Source organism: Lacerta agilis, chromosome 16, assembly GCF_009819535.1.
Source record: "Lacerta agilis isolate rLacAgi1 chromosome 16, rLacAgi1.pri, whole genome shotgun sequence".
NCBI classification, from domain to species: Eukaryota; Metazoa; Chordata; class Lepidosauria; order Squamata; family Lacertidae; genus Lacerta; species Lacerta agilis.
This window is the reverse complement of record NC_046327.1, coordinates 37,163,104-37,184,502: the sequence shown is the minus strand read 5'-3', so window position 1 is coordinate 37,184,502 and position 21,399 is coordinate 37,163,104. Positions and strand designations below refer to the sequence as shown.

The 21,399-nt window shown below is 45.5% G+C and overlaps 1 protein-coding gene across 1 annotated transcript in view; it reads left to right on the top strand.

The window, feature by feature from the left end:
- Positions 1-2,712: 2,712 nt before the first annotated feature.
- BGN (biglycan) overlaps positions 2,713-21,399 on the top strand; it is a 39,117-nt gene continuing 20,430 nt past the window's right edge. The window contains exon 1 of the mRNA XM_033173008.1: positions 2,713-2,839. The gene's annotated coding sequence lies outside the window, so the exon portion shown is untranslated. The remainder of the gene's footprint in view (positions 2,840-21,399) is intronic.

Here is a 21,399-nt window from a genome sequence, read left to right as displayed (position 1 = left end):
TCCCCGGATTCTTTGAAAAAAATCTGGTAACCTTACCCCAGGTGCATCTGGCTCCATCATAATATATATTTCAGCCACAGGTTAAGATGAACCTTCTCACCCAGGCATTTGGGTGGGGGGAGGATACAAGTGTTATTCTCGGGTTATAATTTTTTATTTTTAAATTTAGATTGTGCTCTAGTACATTTGAATGTAATGTTTATACTGTACTGATTTTGTCTGTACCTTGTCCTAGGACCATAAGGTGAATTGGGGCATGGTTAGAAATAGAAATAGCCACATAAAGAATGCTGTAGTTTATAATGCACAGATTGCAGGGTAGGTGGGGGCTGTGAGTAATTGCAGCAAGGGAACATATTATTTGGTCTCTTGATCTATTCTGTCCAGGCTAGGTGCAAGGCAGACTAGCTGGGGAAAGGCGAGCTCTGGGCAGGACTTTAGGAACATGGAGCTGGGGTGGTTAGTTCATCAGGAATAAACCTGTTACAGGTAGGTAGCCGTGTTGGTCTGCCATAGTCAAAACAAAATAAAATAAAAAAATTCCTTCCAGTAGCACCTTAGAGACCAACTAAGTTAGTTCTTGGTATGAGCTTTCGTGTGCATGACACTGAACCTTACAGAGCAGCAGCAGCAGCAGCAACAACAACAACAACAACTGCATCCTAATTGCAACAACAACAACAACAACAACAACAACAACAACAACAACAACTGCATCCTAATTGCTAGCCTTGCCCCTACTGGGCCTAGCCCACTCTAAGATCTTATCCACACTTAACTTTCCCCCACATTTTCCAGGCACGGTCTCTGTGTCCAAGTGCCCTTTTGTTGCCACAGAGCTTTCCCCCATGAAGACATGCTTTTTAACGTACAATAGGAGCAAGCAGCAGCAATCCACAGAAAACCCAAATTGACATTTGCTCTGATTGATCACAAAGGTATGGATTTTCGTGGGGAGTGCTTTGTGGCAACAGCGGCAACAACAAAAACTGCTCAGACACTAAGCTTTTAAGCACAGACCTGTGCCTGGAAAGAGTGAGGGAAGAGTCTCCCACTCTGTCCTCCCTTGGTCTTCTGAAACGGAGTCCTCCAAGTTTGAGGATGGCTGTGCCATATCCTTGGGCTGCAGGGGCACTGGCACCAAAGGCTCATCTGATGCAAGCACTTCCACGGGCCTGTTGTCTTGCTCCTCTTCAACTGACAGCAAGCCACAGCGAAAGGTAACCTTAAAGGGCTGCACTTTCACCCAGACATCAGCCAAATAGCCTGATGTACTCAACTGTAGTTGTACAGTACCATTTTATCAGTGATGGACACAACCCAGCAAGAGGCTCTCCCATGTAAGCCCCATTGAAACAAATGGGAGCTGGGCAAGAATGCTCATGTGGGAAGACCTCCTCCTCCTAAGGATGGCGCAAGAGATTGAAAATAGGCAATTGCCCAAGATGTGGGCAACTTGCAATTGCACTTTGTGGGGGCAGCAATGTGGTATTATATGAACAGGGCAGGAAAAACCTTTAAACCCCCTGATTCTACAGATTTCCCTGTCCAGTGTGTTCCAGTCAGTCTTCTCAGAATCACAGAATCGTAGAGTTGCAAGATACCCCAACGACCATCTTTCTAGTCCACCCCCTTGCAATGCAGGATTCACAGCCAAAGTATCCCTGACAGGGGGCCACCCAACCCCTGTTTAAAAACCTCCCATGAAGGATAATCCACCACCTTCCACTGCTCCGTTTATGAACTTCCAGATCCTCCAGCTGCCCACAACTGGAAAAGGGATGGCACAGGCCCTACAGATATTGTTGGGAATATAACTCCCATCTCCCCAAACGATTGGCCATGCTGGCTGGGACTGGCAGGAGTGGCTGTCCAACAATATCTAGAAGGCCATAAATTTCCCACCTCTGGGATTAGACGGATCTGCAAACTGATCCAACCATTCTTGTCTCACATTCTCTCTGTCTCCCTCTAAAGCCATTCATCCACGGGCATCCCCCCCTCCCCATGTTTATTGATCTCCTTTATCCCCTCCTCTCACAATCTTGTTTCTCTGTCCCTTTGTCTTACCGCCTGTTCCCTTCTGCCCATTGTTTGTTCAGAGGCCTAAAACAGCACATGCCCAGTTCCTTACCAACAAAATGGCTTCCTCCCTTTCATCTTTATCGCTGGTCAGTTTCTTCCACTCAGGGGAAGACAAATATTTTGCACGGCCTTAAACCAACACAAAAGCCCATCCTCTCTGGCGCCACAGAGTCAAGAGTTTGGTGACCAAATCCTACCCTGCCCCCATTATTATTATTATTATTATTATTATTATTTAGGGGGGGTGCCAGTTCTGTTTCCTCACCACCCTCCTGGCCCACTCACTCATGTGGCTACTTTGAAAATAAGAACCGACAAGAAAGCCTGCCATTTTGGGCAAGGGGGGGGGGACTGAAAACTTCCATCCTTGAGGCTGGGTGGTTTTCTCTCTCTTTTAATTCCCCCCCACACACCCTTTTGGCAGGTGGTTGATGGAAACCACATGACGGTTCAGCCCCTGAAGTCATTTTTTGGGGAGGGAGTGTTTGTGTGCGTAGAGAGAGCGCTGTACCTCATTGAAACCAGCTTGCCTACAAGGGAAGTCAACTCCTCTCCATTCCCTCCAGCCCCGTGAGAAGGGCTTGACACACGCAGCTCCCGCCCGCAGCAAAGAAGAAAAAGAAAAACCCACAGAGTCAGGGGAAAGGAAAAGAAGAAGAAGAAGGGGATTTAAAGGCAGAAGGAAGCAGGCATTTGGCTAAAGAAGAAAGTCTGCCCCAGGTTGTGACACCCAGGACCAAATTCTGACCCAAAGGTACCTTTTCTTTTCATTCTGCATCCCGCTCCCCGCATCCCCAGGGCGTCTGGCAAAGTTTTTTCACACGGACTGTCCCCGTGGTGGTTGGGTTAATGAATGGACCACACAGGGATTGCAGTCAGGGGAATGAAAGCCCTGAACTTGTGCTCTAGACTCCCTTGCTCTCACTAAAGCTTAACTTCCAGGGCTCCCTTGCTCTAACCATTGGAACTTAACTCATGGAATCCCATTCTCCCCTAGGAATGTTGCCTTCTGAATCTACCCTTACCCTATTTACTATTACTTCATTTACCACTCCCTAAAGCCCTAAAACCTTATACTGTACTAGTTTCTTTCTAGTGATGGGGAACAGAACCCAGGAGTTCAACCATGGGAGAAGTCTGCTTGGCACCCTCCCTCTGCCCCAAGCCTCTAACTAATATAGATATGATTTCCACTGTAGTGTGTTTGTGTGTATCTGCCTGCCTACCTATCTACAGTGGAATCCTTATCTGCTGCCTGTCGCTGCCACTTCCCTCCATTCTGCTCCCCTTCCTCACAAGCTGATGAGAATTGGGCTGTTAACAGCTTGCTCTTAAACCCTGTAGTTCTCAGGTTTCCATTTGTTAACTTTCATCTGCTTGGCAGCTGCCTAACCCTGCAAGAACAAGACAGGATTTATTGGTTTTCGCTCTCGCTCCCTCGAACAATCTTCAGGGTTCCCAGGCTGTAGCTGCTGACTTTCTTCTCCTTGGTAGCGAAATGTTGGGGCCACGTTCTGACCTCAGCCATAACAGTCCATTGAAGCCTCCTGTTATTCTTGCACCATTACCAGGGTCTCCAAACTCCTTTGAAGGGGTGGTTCCCTCGGCAGGATCTTCTCTTTGCTCGATATGCGGAGGGGGTCCTGCCACCATGAGGCATGGGGGGGGGGACGACCTCACACAGTGTATTTCCCCGTCATTCAGGCTGGTGGAATGAGATCCAAGATGCAGGGCCCAATCCCCTGGAGAGTTGTCTTGCACAAAGCCCCATTGAAGGGAACACTGGTGGTGCAAGAACACAATAGTGGGTTGGGCAATGTTACAGAGTCGGAAGGGTCCTTGGAGGTAATAAAGGAGGGCTGTATTTTTGTGTGTGTTTGGATTTTTTTGCCAACAACTGTGCCAGTCCTGTGAATATTCCTTAGGGTCCCTTGGTACCTCTTTGCCAGGAGGACAAATGTAAATGTGCGAACTGGGTGATAATGGGCAATGCCCTTGGTCACAGCATTTGGCAGTATGGGAATTGTAGCAGGGGTGCTGGTGGACTGCATTCACCTAGTTAATTTGTTGCATGTCGCATGTGCCCAAGGAAACTTGAACCTGTTAGTGGGAAGAGAGGAAAATGTTTATTGTGTGCATGTTCCTAACGGATGGCTTGGTGCACGTCTAACTCCTGCCCACCACAAATTTAAAAATACTGGGATTTAAAAAAGGAGAAGTGAAGGTCAAGATTCTTAGGAAGCTCAATGCCACCAATCCCCCATCCCTCTGCTCCGTGGAATTGTGGCACACACACAGCCCTCCTCATTGACTCCTGCATCCTCAGCACCACCCTGGTATCACAAAAGATCGTCATAAACAGAGCCCTGCTGGCTCAGATCGGGTGGATCTAATCCAAGGTTACCAGATTTTTTTCAATGAATCCGGAGACACTTTTCAACTTCAATGGATTTTGTATGGGGACTGGTTTGTAAATCCGGGGACTGTCCCCGGGAAACGGGGACGTCTGGTAATCTTAATCTAATCTAGCATCTTGTGGTCAGCCAAATCCCACATGAAGTCCATATCTCATATTCAGAGGTATGTTGCCTCTGGATGTGGAGGTTTCACTCATCTCTTGTGGCTCATTGCCACTAGTACCCTACATCATGCATTTGTTTAATCCCCTTTGTAAAACTGTCTGAGCCATCACCACCTCACTTCATGGGAGCAAATTCCTTAAGTTAATCAGAGGTTGTGCAGAAAAGTACTTTTTGTTCTGCCCATTCTGAACCTACCGCTTATCAGTTTTTTTGCATTGTCCTTTGTCCCAGTACTGTGCCTCGTTTTCCCATCCCATACTGCTAGACGCTACCTCCTCTTTTAGAAGCTTTTCATTCTCCTATTTCCCTTGTTGTTTACTATGGGGAATCCACCTCTCTCCCCTAGCTAGAGATGGAATCCTGCGGCATGTACAGCCCCTCCCCAATTCCCACCCCTCTATTCAGTCTGCTAACCTCAAAGACCCTCAAGTTCCTCATTAGATTGGATCTGGTGCCCACTGAAATCTGTGCCTGTGGCCCAGCAAGCCAGCATTGCATTATTTTATCTTATTTTCATCTGAGCAAAGCTGTTAGTTATGGATGTCATAAGGCACTTGGTTGGCTTGTTTGTCCAAAGTGAGAATGAAACATGAGCATAGCAGACTGGAAGAGCTTTTCATTCAAAGCCAGCATAAATGTTTGCAAACCGGGACAGCAAATCCTGCAACGTCTCCAGGAGCATCCAATCCCACCCTTGGAAGCAATTACATGGGGAGGCCCCAAGGGGGGATAGGAAACCACAAAAACCAGCTAGTTTAAGCAAAGCCTCCTTGATCCTTTCAAAGAGTCCTGCAAAAGAGAAGATGCTAAATGCAAAAAAGAGGAGGAAGCTGGGTTATCAAAGGCTTATACTATATAGGGAGAGGCATTCAACTAAACGGTATTATGAGAGAGTTGGTGGCTATCATCAAGTGAAGGAAAATGGCACTGGAGGTCAGAATTTTGCAAGGCATGGCGGGGGCAATGGAAAGGGTTAAGTAGTCAATGTAAATGAGAGGCAGCATTGGTTCCTAACTTCATATCTGAGAGAGGAGGTCCAGCAGGCTAGGGCAGGGAGGGCTGGGAGAAAAACCCACACATGCTCATCAACTCTACCTCCTTGTGCCAGCCCCTGCCTGTGGAGCGTGCAGATTTCTTGGCACGCTAGCTGCTGAGCTGGCAGGCATGGCGCACTGCCTGCCACAGAATCAGCAGCTTGGCTCCACATAGCCACAGATGCCCAAGACCAGCCACGGAACATGGCATCAAGGCACAACCTCTCCTCACCATCCCATCTCTGAGCTGAGCTCAAATGCTTCTTAACCCTCCATTAGACATATGGCACGCTGCTGGCGAAAGCTGTGTCTGGGTTCTACCAACACCAACTAGTGATGCAGATATATCACAAAGGTTCAGACAACCTGCTGATTGAGCTGCATCCTGATTTGTCTGCAGGGAGATTAGACAACATTGCTTTTTAATTAGCATCGATTTTGATTTGTTGTGGGAAAGTAACATGAAATGTTACCCCACACTTCCCAGCATTTTCCTGTCACTTTTCATATTGCAAAATGTTTGATCTTTTGGGGAAGTAGGCTTGTTGAATGAGACCTCCCAATCAACTGTAATTGTGCAACCCAAATTTGTTGGTACGTGACTGCACCTAAAAGCAGGGACAGTGCCTTGATGGCTGGTTTCATTAGCATCACAACTCTCAATCTGCCCCCAGAGAGGCAGAATACCTGTATGAACTCCACAGTCCACTGCACTTTGATGGGTCTTTTGTCTGTTGTGAATCTGAGCTCCCTTGATTGCACTGGCTCCCCGGGTTCATACTTAATCAAATATACCACATGGAACCAGGAAACACGAGAGAGGACAGAACATCTGTCCAATAAAGGCGTCCTACTTCCACATGTGTGTTTGTGTATATGATTATATAATCATGTTTTATTTCTAGGGCTTCTAAAATCTGTTACTAACTAACACTAACCATTTGTACTGTGGTTTAGGATGTTCAAAGCACGTACATTGTATTGTAACATTTACAACAATCCTGTATGGTAGGTTGATATTGTGGGTGGACTAAATCTGAGCAACAGTGGCAAAGGCAAAATTTGAACCAAAATCTTCCCACCTCAAAATTGGAAGATGCAGTAGGCAAGCTGTCACTCAGGCTGTCACTCTTTTTTTTAAATTTTGTTTTGACTATGGCAGACCAACACAGCTACCTACCTGTAACTCTTATTGGTGTTATCATTGAGGAATCCCTGATAAGCTTCCTGGGAGCCACATGGCTCTCTGAAACATAGATTCAGAGGACTGCCCACAGGGGAGTTTATTGTGTGTTTGCAGATGTTTGTGTAGTCCACATGATGTTACTCTCAAACAACACCAATCTCGTGCTTCCCACCTGAACATTAGGGTTTACCTGATACGGGGATAATCCAATAAATTGGGCAAAAACAGACTCCAAAGCATGTCACTTAGGGTTGCAGATTATTTCTTTCCAGTCTTTTGGGGTGAAAGGCTCAGTTGTCACTTTCTGTTATTCCCCTTTCCACGCCCACACCTTCCTCAATGCTTTCATTTCTTTTTTGGCTGTGCTTGTAACTATTTCAGGGGTGCTATTGAATGGAGGAATACTGTAATTTTATTTTGATCCGTCAGAATTGTACACAACCAGAAAACTGCACAAGGAAATTCACAGCTGTGTGTTTTTGCCTACTTCTTGGGTGGGGATTTTTTTTAAAAAAGAAACAACAACAACAACAACAACAACAGGGCACATCTGTAGCTCTCTATGTACATGCCCTGTTGGTACTTAATTGGCACAATAGAATCTAATTAGAAGCCAGGGACAAACACAAAAGGGAATGCCCACTGGCATGAACGGGGAAAGGCTATACAAATTCAAATATACAAATTCTAATATGCGAGGGTGTGGACAACTTTGGTCTAATTTGAATGTGGGAAAAGCTAAGTAATGCTTAAAGGTGGGCAAGCCTCAGGTCAGACTACTATTCCATTAACTTCAGCATTGCCTGCCTTGAATGCCAGCTGCATTATAGAGGGTGCTGTACAGCACTAGGTAGGAATGGGTGAGTTGGTCAGTGTCAACTTTCTCTCATTTGCTTATATTGAATTTGGTTCCCCATATTTCCACTGAAATTGCATTCTTTTGGGTGGGGGATTGTCAGCATTTCAGTGTGACCATTTCCTAAAAAAACACATATCTGTATGCAGTTGTGACTAATAAAACACATTATTTCAAGTAATCCCCCCTAATATAATGATTTTTGTATGTTATTTTCATGAATATATGCATTTTTATGCACACCTTCTCCTAATATACATCATGTGTTTCTGTTGGAGATTTGCATCTCCGAATTTGGACAAGTGCAAATTTTGAAGGCTAATTACGTTTGATTCACCTATCATTTCAAGAAATGCAAATTAGGTAGTTTCTTTTTAAAAGGCAAACAAAACTGGATCCCGCCTCCCAATATTGAGCAGTTATACTGATTTTTCACAATATTGGAGGTTATGCGGTGTCACCATCAAACTACTTTCCATTGTAGTTATAGGAGCAGGAAGCAGATTTGTTGTGCAAGACTGCTATTTAGTCATTGTTATTTATTGCAGTGTACTCACTTCCTTTGTAGTGGATTAGGAAGGTGAACTGCTATAGCTCAAAGTGCATATAATGGCATCTTCTCAAATGTGTGCACAAATTGCCCAAAAGTTAAAATGTGAAATAGTAAAGTGAAAAATGGTCAGAGCTCTGTAGAAGTATCTCCTGTTCATTTTAAAACTGGAGATACCAGGAATGAATCCAGCAACTTCTACATGCAAAACATGTGCCCTACAGTCGCTCCCCATTGTGCTACATCACAGTGACCAGGTTCATGTAGCACAGTTAAGGCCAACTATGGTTTACTGGAAGTGTTCAAACATGCTGGTTCTCATCAGGGAGCTTGCAGCTAAGCCAAGGTTCGTAAAGCATTGTTTGCAGCCAAGAATAAGCCTTGGCTATAGATGGCGGTTAGGGACGTGGGTGGCGCTGTGGTCTAAACCACTGAGCCTAGGGCTTGCCAATCGGAAGGTTGGCGGTTTGAATCCCCGCGACGGAGTGAGCTCCTGTTGCTTGGTCCCAGCTCCTGCCAACCTAGCAGTTTGAAAGCACGTCAAAGTACAAGTAGATAAATAGATACCGCTCCGGTGGGAAGGTAACCAGTGTTTCCGTGTGCTGCTCTGGTTTCGCCAGAAGCGGCTTTGTCATGCTGGTCACATGACCTGGAAAAAGTGTCTGCGGACAAATGTTGGCTCCCTTGGCCAGTATAGCGAGATGAGCGCCGCAACCCCAGAGTCGTTCGTGACTGGACTTAACTGTCAGGGGTCCTTTACCTTTACCTTTTATAGGTGGTGGTTAACGAAGAGAGAGCTTAACCATGATCTGAGGCTCCGATGACATACTTAGCTGCTATGTTCCCCCAGTACATTCCTTTAAGGGCTCCCCCACTCTTTGCTTGTCCGGTGCCTAGAAAGCACAGCTCTGGGTGGCTTCCCACTTGTCCTGTGCTTTCTGGGCATGGGTCCAATAGGTTTTCCATTTGTCATTGCCCCAAGAAAACCTGATCTTTACTGCAGAATCGAGCAAACTTCAAGCAGTAAAGAGCAGGACAAGCAGAAGTGTGGACAAGCCCTAGGTCATAGTTTGGCTTAGTTTTATGTGAAAACGTGGCTATTGACTCTTAAATCTGAGATTTATATGATCATGAAACATTTATCCTCACTCTGATTAATTAGATTCCTCCCCCTATAAAAGAAATTTGATTTAGGAGATCTGAAATAGAAAACTTGACTTGGGCTTTCTTTGATAGCTTTTATCCATCACAACCTACTTTTAAAAATATTGAAAGCTGGAATATTTAGGACTCTATTGTAGACAGAATCACTCAGAACTGCTCTTGGGATCTAGAGGGTTGCTTGATTGCAGGCTTATGTTGCACAATGTCCTCTCATTGGCATTGCTGTTAAAAATATAAAATGTTCGGACAGAAGCCAAATTACTTGCGGTCTAGAGACAAATGTAAGGACTGGAGTTTTTATGCCTCCCTTTGGTAAAGGGAAGTGCAGTTTGGTGAGCTGAAGGAGTACAGATGACTGAAAGCCTGATCTTCTACGTTTGTTTCATAAACAGCAAAATCTTGCTGGATCCCAGTGCATGGGAGAATGCTGTAACACAGAGGGAGCTGTGTGGAGCTGTGCACTTACCGGTACATTTCGGGTAACTGTAAAAGCGCCAGGATAGGAGCACAATCAGGGCTGGCTCAATACTATTTTTTGTGGCAAGAAATCTAAATCTAGCCACGAAAGTTATGCTGTGCCTCCATGGTCAGAGATGATACGGTTCTGCGTACCAGTTGCTTGAAACCGCAGGATGGGAGTGTGCTTTCGCTGGGGTCCTGCTTGCCGACTCCCCGTAAGCCTCTGGACAGCCACTGTGAGAACAGACGGCTGGACTAGATGGGCCTTTAGCCTGAGAAACTTAATTCACATTTCTTCACGGCACTTTTTTTTTTTTTAACATTCATCCACATTACTTTTAAGGTCAGAAGTAAAGCAAGCAAAAATGTGGAGAATTTTATATTGACAGTCATCAAGGCTGAAAAGAAGTTTCATATCTTATTTGGTCTCACTTCGATTTTATGGGTGTAAAATGTATAGTCTCAACATGTAGCCCGTATTGTTTGTTAGCTAATTCACAGACCAGCCGAGTTCTTGCAAGGAGTTTCTAGACGAATGCAGCTGCTTCAAACCCTTAACTGCTGAATGGTAGCACTTAGGAAATTTGAAGGCCAAAATAAACACTGGGCAGATTGGGGAAGAAAAACTGGGGAGCAGAAAAGCAACACTGCAAAAAGGTAGATAAATTAAGAGTTGCAGAGTGTTGTGGATGGTAGAACTGGCAAGTTTTGTGGCTAACAGGGATAGGTGATATAGGGAAAAAAGCACAGTGGGCCTCTGAGCATGTGTAGAGTGCCTTCCCTTCACTTCTGGTTACTTGTAGCCAGTGGTTAAAAACAGAGGTGCCCAGGCTACATCCTGCCCAGAACCTAATTCCTCTGATAACACTGCCCCACTGTCATTCCAGAGTGTATACAAATACAGTATGATATAAATATGATGAACAATGGGGGTGCTGTGGAAGCACATCAAAACACAGTGTATCACATGTACTTTCTCCTCTCCAGGACTGAGTTCTGGGAAAACCAAGCGCGCATGCTTGCAGCATGAGCCAACTGGGGGCTGCCCTGATTGGTTAGAGCATGTGATGTCATGAAACCACAACCTCCTGCCCCATCTTGGAGCAGTGTGATGTAGTAGCTGCATTGGTCAGATAAGGACTGGGGAACCTAGGGCTCTTCCAGACTCACTATTTTTGGGTAGTATGCAATCACATACTGACAAATTCACGTGGCACTGTGATAGCTGATTGGGTGGTCTTGCACAATAAATCGCAAGATCAGTCTTTTTGAACATAGGAACCCCTACTGCTCCCTGGGTGACCTTGGACTAGTCACTGCCTCAGCCTAATCTTCACAGGTGGTTGTGAGGATAAAATGGGAGGGAGGGAGACCCATGTATGCTGCCTTGGTGCTCCTTGGAGAAAAGATGTAAATGTATTCCATAAATAAAATAATAAATAAGTCGCAGGGCTGAAAATTCTGGCTCTGAAAACAGATTGGGGCAGGTGAGCCCTAATTTCTGTTAGAAGGAGGGCTGCTCTGTGAACAGCACAGCTAAAGCGCATAGAAGCTTTCCCCCTGTGCGTCTGCACTGCAAGCTACCCTGTCCCTTCTGCTCACTTGCACAAGCCAGAACGACAGGGCATCTTACAGAGCAGAGGCAGGGGAAGCTCCCCCCCCCCCGCGCATCAGCTGTTAGCTTGGGAAGAGCCTCATTAAAGCACTGTTGCACCTCTGGCTCACGAGAAGACCCTCTCCAGTACCCATAGAGGATGTCCTCTTTGCGCTCCAGGGAAAATCTTATTGTGAGCCAGAGGCGTGGTGTGGGGAGAGGGGCTGGAACACAGTTCTGATGTGTTCCGGCTGAAAAAAAGCCCTGGCCCTGGAACAAAGTTCTACATTTCTAGGATTATTAGGTTGCTGGAGGGCATTAGAGGCAGCCTGGCTTCAGTCCCAACTGGATTCGGTCTTTTTAGAAGTTTGTTTGGGTTTAAAGCTTATTTACCACATCCTGGGTGTTTGAGGTGAGTAACAAAAGCATACCTCCCAACAAGACGGAATAAAATATAATAATCACATTAAAATGCCTGCAAAAGTCTCTCTTCACCTGTCAGCATAAGCCCCTGATCCCCCCCAAACCAGCCTCAAAATGCAGGAAGTGCTTCTAACTCTTCCAAAAGGTGCTCAGGCCTGGAATCTAGCCAGGCCTCTGTGGGTGTGTGAATTGCACAACCTCAAAAGCCAGATGGAGGAGGTCATTTCAAGCAGCAGGTGGCAGAGTAGCTGTGGCAACCCCCTGGCTGTTCCACCCCACCCATTCCCCTCTGTTGGAAGGCAGAGTTGTGCATGCCGCATGGCCAGTCCTCTGCACTCTAAGCCAACCTGTTGCCTCAAATGCAACGGAAGACCAGCAGTGGAGTGTCCCCTGCTCAGGGTGCACTGGGGGCAGGTTGCGCCGCAGGAGCGACCCCTGCCCACTGCTGCAAAGCGAGGCATGCTCAGGGTGCCCCATGAGCCTTGTTGCTTTGCAGCGCTGCTTTTGGAAGGGGTGCTGGGCTCGCAAGGAGGGCACCGTGAGAAGGACGCAACAGCCCACGATGCCCTCCCTGCAAGCAGCGCCCCTCGGAAAAGCAGAGCTGGGCTCACAGGCCAGGGGGCATGCCTGCTGCGTCCTTCTCACCTTCCCTCCAGCTGGAGGGAGCCGAGGATGCAACTGCTCATGAAGGGGCAGGGTGTCTTGATGAAAACTGTGCCCAGGGCAATGGCCCTCTCACTCCCCCCCCCCCACTGTGGAGGACAGCATCCCATCACCTTTGTAGAAGCAAGGCCCCACCCATACTTCCACTTGCCCCTGGGAAAACCCACTGTTTACTGCAGAATTGGAGCAAACGTTAATCAGTTTTCGGGGGGGGGGGGAACCCTGCTTCAAATGCACTTTAATTGTATAGTGTGTACACAGCATAGAAACTGCCTTCTTGACCCACTATTGGTCTTGTGGACTCAGTCTGCCAGAGCCTGTCTTCGTATGCAGGGAAAGTCCCTGACTCATTGGCTACTCTCACCTGGTTTAGCTGGGATTGTGGCCACTGTCACATGCTGACAGCTTCTAGGCACCACAGGTGAGAGCTGAGTACAGAGTGGGGACTAAAGGTGGACAAACTACCCCAGAAGGAGCATGACCTGTTCTCCACCAGAGGTGCTATCCCCTCCCCTAACTCCCCATACGCCCTGCCCAGGCTTGTGTCCTGGGAAGGTCACTTTGGTGTTGCTAATACTGTACAGCAGTTGAGTGCTAACAGTACACAGCTTGAGTTTGTCTTTCCGAACCAAGACTAAAACTGACTAAGACTAAAAAATGAGTAATTGTTTGCCAGCATCCTCAGCAAAGTGCTTGTAGCACTCTGAGAAAGTCACAGACATGTACTTCACAAATTACTGCCAGTGGTCTCGACTGCAGACACATCCATGTTACAGCAAAGACCTGAGATGACGGATGGGAGTATTAGCTTGGATAAAGGCATCCAACATTTTGGCTGCTCCTCTGCCTTTAACAGCAGCTTAACTTGCAAACAAAAAAAAGCACCATGTTATATGTATGCCAATAAAATCTTAATGGGCTTAAAAGTTAACACTTCAGATTGCAAAAGGGACTGGGGCAAATTTTGCAACCCTAGCAGAGAAAGGCCACAGTGGCTCAGAGCAGGATTTGGGGTCCCTTCTTAGGAGGAACCATATTTGGTGCACAAGAGTGAAGCCACAGGATATCATAGTTGTATGGTTCAAAGTGAGCCCCTTGTAGGTTAAATAGAAGAAGACCAATTCATTCAGTCGAGTTCTAAGGCCATTGCTCAACTCCCTTCACAACCTCTGATGCCCAGCAAATAAGTAACTTTCTCTAAAACTAAATTGCTTATCTGTAAAACAAGAATATTGATTAATTTCTACTTCATGGGTCTGTTGTAACAACATGCCAAGGCAAAGATTGTAGGTTGCTCTGCAATTTTTAAGCGTCAAGTAAATGCTTAACAATAATAATGACAAGCATATTCAGAATGTTTGTGTTTGTTTACTGGTGGACTCAAATTGTAGCTGAAATCTTTGATTCATGTAAATTATGCAAGTTGAGTATATCTGCACAGGTTTTCTTACTCTGTACAAATAACTAAATAATGCTCTCATGACACTCCCCATTTCAGTCAGGCTTGCATAGGAGAACTTCCTGACGAATCCCGTTAATGAATGGAAGAGAGATGATGGCATTGGGATTTTCTGCCGCAGGCATCAAGGCATCTGGGCCAGCCCTGCTACTCCCTCACCTAGTAACTTCTCTCTCTCTCTCTCTCTTACACACACACACACCCAAACTCCACTGGTCAGTCCTGCTTGTGTTTTGTCTCTGCCTAGTGCTGCATGAGCGGACCCAGATGCCAGGGAGGGAGAGTTTTCCACCATCCTGGCGTCTGCTCCAAAACTGGAACGGAGAACTGGGTGTGACCCCGCCTGTAATCGCAAACACTCGGATCTTGGGATATAAAGGCTTCTATTGTGGGCTCTGAGGGGGCTGTGGATTTGGAAGGGATGTGAAGCGCTTCGGCAGAGACGCCAGCCTCCTGTAATTGTTGGCTGTGGCCTGTGCGGAGAGCAGCTTTTACTGGAAGCAGCTCTTTTCTTACAAGGAAAGGCCATAATTCAAATTCTGGGCTGCTCCAAGAGAGACAATCTGCTGTGCTGAGTGCGTGGCCACCTTTCCCCCCATGCCTTGCTCCTGTGCCCACAACAGTAGCATGACTTAAAAGAAATAAAAATCAAGCCACCTATCGCAGCATGAAGATAAAATGGGGGTGGGAAGCGTACCTGAGCTGCATGGCAGCAGACTACTGTTGAGAACACACACAGGCTCCCTCAGCCTCGGCCCTCCAGATGTTTTTGGCCTACAACTCCCATGACCCCCAGCTAGCAGGACCAGTAGTCAGGGATGATGGGAATTGTAGTCTCAAAACATCTGGAGGGCCAAGGTTGAGGAAGCCTGGCATAGAAGAATAGTGGGTCCTTCCAGGTAAAAGAAGGAAAGGAACTTCCAGGTGTGCAAAATACTATTATGTTGAGTCCCTACATCCTGAGGGGCACTCTTCAGCATAACCAGTTTGAGTCTTAAGTCTCAGACTCCGGAAATTGCATCTGTGCAGACACTATGAGGCCCACGGAGGGATCTCCACTGGAGTGAACCGGCCCAGGCGAGGTAAACCTTGCTGACCCCTGTTCTAAAGTTATAACTTCTACAAAAGTCACCTCCAACAATTTTGGAGAAGCAGGATACAAATTAATAATAAAAATAAACTGAGCATAGGGATGGGCCAAGACATTTTAATTCCCAAGGCAGGCAACTCAAATATAATCCCCCCACCTCCACTGCTTACTGTAGATTCATAACTGGAAGGGATTAAAGGTTCATCGGTATCTAATGGCCACTCCACACATTGTGGGCTCATGGTGTCTGTATGTGCACAAACTTAAGATGGTTCAGATCCTTATGTGTACAAATAAAAAGCATGGCTTTTAAAGTTTTCTTTTTCTAACATGCCATTCAACTAAAGGTAAAGGTAAAGGACCCCTGGGTGGTTAAGTCCAGTTGAATTCAACTATGGGGTGTGGCACTCATCTCTGCTTTTCAGGCCGAGGGAGCCATTGTCTGTCCGCAGGCAGCTTTACTGGGTCATGTGACCAGCATGAATAAACTGCTTTTGGCGCATGGAACACCGTGACGAGTGATAGAGCGCGTGGAAACGCTGTTTACCTTCCCGCCACAGTGCTCAAGATGGTGTACGATAAAATTGTTATAGGTCTTGGGGGGCCCTCCTAAACCTTAGAAATTAATGAATGGTAGGATTTTGATTATCTGAGAAATGAAGGGAAAATACCAGCTGCAGAGGGATTCCTTGGCTAGCCTAAGGAAGACGACCTGGCAAGCTCTGGCCGTTGAGAACCAGTACATTGAGGGCCATTGGCAATGCAAGAGAACTGTCCCCTGCCCTGAGATGTGAACAGAGACAGGGGATTCAGAAGGTTGCCAGGATAACGGGGTGAATTGTCACAGGAAGAGTTGGGGGGCCTTTGGCAGGAGCCTTGGAGGAGCTGAGAACAAATGGCAGAACCATCTTGGCAGGCTGGCTGAAGGCAGGCTGGGAGAGATGCCCTGTGCTCCAATGCTGTGGGGAACAAGCCCCTCTTGAGATGATCATGCTGTAAGATCTGGATTCCCTCCATCTAAATTCAGGTGTAAATATGTGAACAAATCATATTTCTTAAAGCTACAACAGCCTCCGCCGCATCTTTAATTTTCAAAAGGAGCACGCACCCAGGTTGAGGGTCAGGACCCCTGGAATTCTGTGCATGGCTCGGCAGAGATTGAGGTAGCCTTTTAATAAATGCAAAGAACAAAATACCATGGATTTTAAACAAACAAAAACAGCTCTGAATAGCAAAACAAAACAATAACCAGCTTACAAATAAAACCTTCCTATGACTAAACAAAATAAAATTAAAAAAATTCCTTCCAGTAGCACCTTAGAGACCAACTAAGTTTGTTCTTGGTATGAGCTTTCGTGTGCATGTATCTGAAGAAGTGTGCATGCACACGAAAGCTCATACCAAGAACAAACTTAGTTGGTCTCTAAGGTGCTACTGGAAGGAATTTTTTATTTTATTTTGTTTTGACTATGGCAGACCAACACGGCTACCTACCTGTAACTTCCTATGACTAGTTGTTCATCCCAAGCGTGGAGGAGCGAAAGGCTGAGTGTGTGCGTGAGTTTCTAAGGGGCAGGAGGTGACATTTGTGCCACGAGGTTTCAGGCTTCACCCTGTTCATCAGGAGAGCCTTCACAATTTTTTGCTGGGCCTGCAAAAGATCTAAGGACCTCGCCCTCTGCTAGAACATGCTGCTTGTGCCATTTTTCTTCTTACTGCAGCCAGAGGCAGAGAGGAATGGCAGGGGCAGGTCAGTCCTGTCAAGCCCTAGTACCTGACCAGCCACAAACCCTGGAAGAATGAAACCAATAGCGACCTAGTAAGCCTACCAGTGGGGGAAGGGAGTCTTTAGCACACAAGCTCACCCCCTCGGCAGATTCTGCTGATCCAAGAAAAAGTGGGCCATCATAATTTTCAACAATAATTTTCAAATAGTGTTCCAGGGAAATCTTGGATTTTCTTCAAAATATTTTAAAAAGGGGTCATTGTTTCAATTACAGTATATTCTGGCGTATAAGACTACTTTTTAATCCAGGAAAATCTTCTCAAAAGTCAGGGGTCGTCTTATACGCCGGGTGGAAAATCTGTGGTTGAATATATCTCAAACTCTATATGTTAACTAGAAAAGTTGGGGGTCGTCTTATACGCCCAGTCGTCTTATACGCCGCAATATACGGTAACCATGATGAAAAAATTAGTAATGGTGGACAGGTTGATGACAGTGGCTTGACTCTAGTTTGTTGTGATGTTTGAATGTGGTCACTTTAGTTGTATATTGTGGGGATGGGGAAATTGTGGCCCTCTAGATGTTGTTAGACTCCCAACTCCCATCAGTCTCAATCAGCATGGCTAACTGTCAAAGATGGTGGAAGTTGTAGTCCAACAACAACTGGAAGACCACACAAATTCTCCACCTCTGGTGTATAGCATTTCCAAAGATACATTACTTTGAGAGTTGTGACAGTTTTCCCAAAAGCAGCCCAAGCCATCTCATGCATGTACACGTAACCTTTGAAATATGACATTTGATGTCACTTTTGAGGGTAGCACCACCCACATCTTCTTTGTCATTCTGTGTACAATTTATCTGGCATGCCTGCTTGCTTTTAATATGCCAATGCCAATACAAGTAAAAATGAGGTGGCTGGCCTACTATTTAAAGCTCTGAGTTATAAAGGGGAAATTGTTAAGTAGTGGGTGGACACAGCAGACAACACAGTGATTTTCAAGCAGCTCTTGTTTATTCTCAGGCTGGAACAGAAGTGTGCTGAAGGGCTCAGCAGCCTGCTTATATAGAATTCAGCTACAAGCAACAGTAACAACTTTCTGTAGTTACCCAATCCCTGAACGTCACTTTCAATCCCTCATTTGCATGTGCAGACCTGAGTGAAAACTGCAGCAGAATGAACTATATACACACACCCCTAGTGGCCCAGGGTGAGAAATTCAATACATAACAGAAATAATTTGCACTAGACATGTATGCGAACGGGAAGTGGCAGTGTTAACTTTCCACGTACAGTGATTGACTTGTGGAGGAGCATTCAAGCATGTGACGTCCTCCCTGTTGTCTGAGAACACTGAGGAGGAGGAGGATCAAGTTGGGGCATGCAGGAAAGCCCTCCTTAGTGGCTTCAGTGAGCAGGTTAGGTGGGGCTCGTGATGAGTGTCAACAGAAGGGTTCTTATAAAAGGATCAAAGGTATGCTTCTGTGCGCTAAATTTGCAGACGGGTGCACGGTTCCCTCCTGACACAGTGGCAGTACAGGGCAGGACTCGTTTGTACTGCCCTTGCAAGACCTTCACCCTCCCTGCATGCCTTCTTTGCACAAATGAGAGAGGATGAGAGTGTCTGGATACCACCAATATGTAATTAGAATGAGCATTTTGGCCAGTTAAGAGTTGTCCGGCAGTAGGGATGCGGGATAATTCTGAAAAGAACAGAAAAGGGAGTGGAAATTGCCAACGTTCACTTATTTCTCCCATGTCCAGAACCTAAATCAATCCAGCGAATACAATTGGGATTCACTGCTCTTGTTGCCTTCAGTCTGAAAATGATAAATAACTGAATATGTTTTCTTCCCCATTTGTGTTGCATTTTCTTTGCATTGAAATGAATGGGATAGAATAATGTGATGACAATGTGACTTATGCAATTAATTATGTAAATTGCATAAGTTAAGTTATTTTGGCACAGCAGACAGTAAGTCAAACAACATAGTTTTTGGTGGAAGACAAACCGTAGCAGAACGGAAATGTGCTGCATGCGATGAATACAGGGCAGAACAGAAGATGTTCCCCATCCCCAGGTTCAAGCCAAATATGTTTCCCAAAGCACATTCAGATCAGCTCTGTTTTCACATGCCTCCAATCCCTGTATTCTGAGTCATATCCATTAAATTTGGAAGCTGCTCAGTTTCCTGTGATATTTTGTATTTAGAAAGGTGTTTGTTCAGCTGTAGTCCATAACAAAATTGACAGAAATCATACTTAAATAAAGCAGGCAAGATAAAATTGAACAGATCCATAACTGCACAAACCAAAATATATTATCCAAAGTATAAACAAGGATAGAGGTGTAGCCGTTAAATGTTCCCTTTGGTTTTATCAAGGCTGACACAAAATTAGCCACTTTGTTGAAAATCTCTTGAAAACAGAAAAATCAATTTTCTGTTTCTATTTGAGAACAGAAAATCAATTTTCTGCAAATTGGACCCAAACTCTCACTCCTCCAGCACTTTGGGAAAGAATCTTTTCATAATCCTCACACATAGGACAATGAAATAATTCTGTGGATACCTATTTGATTTATCCTGTTCTGCAATTGCAGCCCTACTGATTCTCTGCTGAGATTCCTGCATTGTAGGGAGTTGTGGTAGATAAAACTCAGGGTCCTTTCCAACTCTACAATTCTGTTATTCTGTTGGTAAATCTTCCATCTAAAACAACAGATTATGTTAACTAAAAGAGGGTATAAGCTTTCCTCAAAGGGAATTTGTTGGCAAAGCTATTAAATAATTTTTCAGGCTGTGCTGACATTTAGTTGGGGTGTATCAGGGAACAATACTGTTTTATAGACTTCCTTCAGCTTGTTCTTAAATTCTAGTTTGGCAAAAGACCTCTTGACTCCATAGAAGCTGTAAGAATGGATCAGCCAAACCATTCTGTGCTGCAAAATATCGAAGCTGTGCTTGTCCAAGACTTTTTGCTGCCCAAGCAGAACCCAAATGGCACCCTCCTCTATTCTAGAGCCAACATTTTAAATTGGGGTTGGCAAGAACATACTGTAGATTGGGATCTACTGGCAGAACTCCGGGTGATTGACAGGTATTTCTGTCTTCCAATTTTCTAACAATATCAATTAAAAAGAACCCCCGCCCCACGAAAAAGAAAGATTATTGAAAAGGAATGTTTGGTTGGAAAGGAGTGGAACTTGATGTGGAAGGATGTGAGTTTGGTTCTGGTACTGATCACAAATTCCTGGCCTGCATATGTGCTCAGAGGTACTATTTTCTTTAATTCTTAATACCCAGCACATTTTTCCATAGGGAAATTTTGTCCTCTGCTCCATTTGTTGGGCCTTGGGCCTCAGGAAAAAAAAACAAACAAGCCAGACCCTGCCAGCCTAAAGTTCAAATTCCTGCTTTCAAATGTCTTGCTACACCATTCAGACAGCCTCCTAAATCCTGCTGCCTGAAGCAGCCTGCTTTGTGGTAGCCTCAGTCCCAAACCTGCTGAGAGTTTGGATAATCTACCTTCCTGGCATAGACAGGAGTTTGAGCCAGAAACTAAAAAAAAGAGACAATTGGCGTTTTGTTTCTAGAATAAGAGTTTTCAGTTCTAAGAAAAACTGAAGGTATAATTTAGGGGCACCAAATATTGGTAGTAGCAATATTTAATATGGGAAACCACATTTCACTAACTTGGTGCCCTCCAGATCTTTTGGACTTCAGCTGATGGGAAACAGTGCCAGGTTGGTGAAGGCTGCTAGAAACAAGAAGTGCACATAGCCACATATCTCTGTCCAGTCTTGAAGCTGAGGATATTGCTCTGATTTGAAGGTTTTCTTAGAGTGGGCAGGTGCACCAGCATTCTGTTACACTGTCCTCTAAAATCTCAAAACGTCTGCTGAGGCCTGTGTGCAAGAGGACCATCTAGTTCCCCATCCTTGATTGAAGCTGTAGGTGCCTTAAATCTGCTAACCTGCGCTCTCTGTGGGAGACAAGGTTTAGATTTAGGATTAGGAGAAAAGGGTGAGGGCACCACAGCCCAGGCAAAGAGAAGAGTCCCTTTAAGCACTGAGCAATCTTGCAACCCAAATTCGGCATACGTTTAGGTTTAGGAAAAAGAGCTTCCAGCTTTGAGAGTATGACATCCAGGAAACTTTGAGCCTCTGGCATGCATTGCCCTGCCTTCTGTACAGAAAATTCCCTGTCTCTGGAACCTGTAGTAATGTTGTAAACCTTTGCCTCTTCAAACAGTATTTTTTTTTAAGTGAGGTGGAGAAAATAAAAGCACACTCTGCAGAAAGGCAAGTGTCCAAGGAAAAAATGGATCTATCAGCAGAGCAGTGTATGTTAGCACAACCTCCTCTCCAAAGGTAACAGCTCCTTGCTCAGACTTTCTGCTAATTTCAGACGCCGGTTGGTTCAGGATTTGCAGTTTCCAGGCGTACCTTTGGCCAGGTCTCCACTGTTGGCTCCTGACCCTTCAGCAGTCAGAAAGGAAGCATCGTGAGACAGACAGAGGCCCTAA